The following is a 2,178-nucleotide window of genomic DNA, read 5'->3' as shown; positions in this document are numbered from 1 at the left end:
TGGGAGAAATGAGAATGTAGGACACTCGGAGACTACCACGATGCCTACTTAAAATTAGACGAGACGATACTCGCGGATGTTTTTCAAGCGTTCAGGAAAACGGCAACGAATATTTATAAATTAGATCCAGCGTATTTCTAGAGTCTACCGGGATTAGCGTGGTCGGCAATGTTATTCCAGACAAAGGTCAAGCTGGAACTGATATCGGACGTTGACATGTTGCTATTTATCGAAAGAGGGATACGAAATGGAATGGTGCCATGCGTACAGAGACATGCAATAGCTAATAACGTACACATGAAAGAAGATTACGATTCAAATCGAGCATCGAATTACATCTTCTACGCCGACGTTAATAATCTCTACGGACATGCCATGGTTCAGAAACTTCCTTACGGGGGATTCGAATGGTAAGATCCCACTTCGATAGACATTATTCATTTCGACGATAGCGAGTGTAGTTTCTTCGCAGAGGTAGATCTCCAATTTTCCGACCACCTGCACGACACGTTTTCGGATTTGCCTCCGACTCCCGAAATCAAATGTCCACCCGACTTGGTTCGAGACAAGCTTTTGTTAACATTGGACCCTAAACAGAGATACGTCGTCCACTACAAGAATCTCCGGTTTTTGATTGGGAAGGGTGTTCAGATAGTAAATGTTAGAAGAATACTAAAGTTCAAACATTCCACGTGGTTAAGAACGTACATAGAAACTAACACACAACATAGAACAGCTGCCACTTCCGATTTAGACAAGGACTTCTTTAAATTAATGAACAATGCGGTGTACGGAAAGACCGTGGAGAATGTTAGAAAGCACTTAGACCTGAAATTAATTTCCGATATGAATAAATGTCGGAAGTGGATAGCCGATCCTAGATTCAAGTCGAGAAAAATTTACAACGAGAATTTGGCACTTTTCAATCTAGATATAAAATTGATGAAATTCAGAAAACCAATTTACGTTGGCGCAACGGTTCTCGACTTGTCGAAATTTACATGTTCGAATTTCATTATGACGTGATGAAACCCTTCAACAATGATAAAATATCACTTTTGTACACGGACACCGACAGCTTTATTTACAGCATACAAACACCTAACCTATACGAAGACATAAAAATCCTTCCATGCTTGAGTATTTCGATACTTCTGCGTATCCTCAACCCAACAGATTTGGAATTCCATCTCGTAACAAAAAAGTCCTAAATAAACTGAAAGATGAATGTAACGGTGATATTATTGTCGAGTTCGCGGGTTTGCGTTCGAAGATGTATGCCATGAGAACAGAGAGTAGCGTCACGAAGAAAGCAAAAGGTGTGGGCAAAAATACGGTGGAGAACAAACTCACCTTCCACGATTACATCGACTGCCTTTACTCACAATCAACGATACTAAGTATAGAACAAATAATCCAGAACGTCGACCATATCATCACCACAAACAAAGTTAGAAAAATTGCGCTGGATCCCGATGACGATAAGAGGTGCGTCCTCGAGTGTGGTATTCACACATTGCCTTGGGGACATCGTCATTTAGAAATAAATAAGAATTGCGCACAGTGCAAATAATTAGCACTCACCACCACACACAACAATTTTCACTAACTCAAAAAAAACATTTTGTTACTCAGTAAAAAAAACACTTTGACTGTCATTACAAAATAAAACTTTGACCGTATCCTTAAATAACCAGCATGCCTATGAACTTGTTCGGTTTCATAAAACAGATCATCATGGAAACTGCACCGTCCATACCAGATCATGAAGTCTTACCTTCCGAGTTACCTAAACTCAACGGTCTGTTGATCATTCACCTCAACAGCATTTGGACGAAATTGGATGAAGACGTCGGCAAAACTTTTTACATCTTTAACAATAATTTACATTTTTACGAAATTCCGACCGACGGGAAATTTCAAATCACCGTGAATCCGTAAAACGTAGGCGAAATCAAAATATCTACCGCCAAGAACATTTTTCGAATCAAGCACGACTAGATGCTTTCTAACATTACGTACGATGTTTCCGCAGGAGATTACCTGTACGTTCAACTCCTCAGAGATTACGACAAACTCATTCCTCTCTTCGTAGAATTACGAATCGTCCATCCTATTATAAATAACCGTTAACAAAATGGCTAACGACATTTTCGGCCACACCAAGCGTGTAGAGCA

This window comes from Lepisma saccharinum, chromosome 22, assembly GCF_977018435.1.
Source record: "Lepisma saccharinum chromosome 22, izLepSacc3.1, whole genome shotgun sequence".
Taxonomy (NCBI): Eukaryota; Metazoa; Arthropoda; class Insecta; order Zygentoma; family Lepismatidae; genus Lepisma; species Lepisma saccharinum.
Note: the sequence above shows the minus strand (reverse complement) of the source record.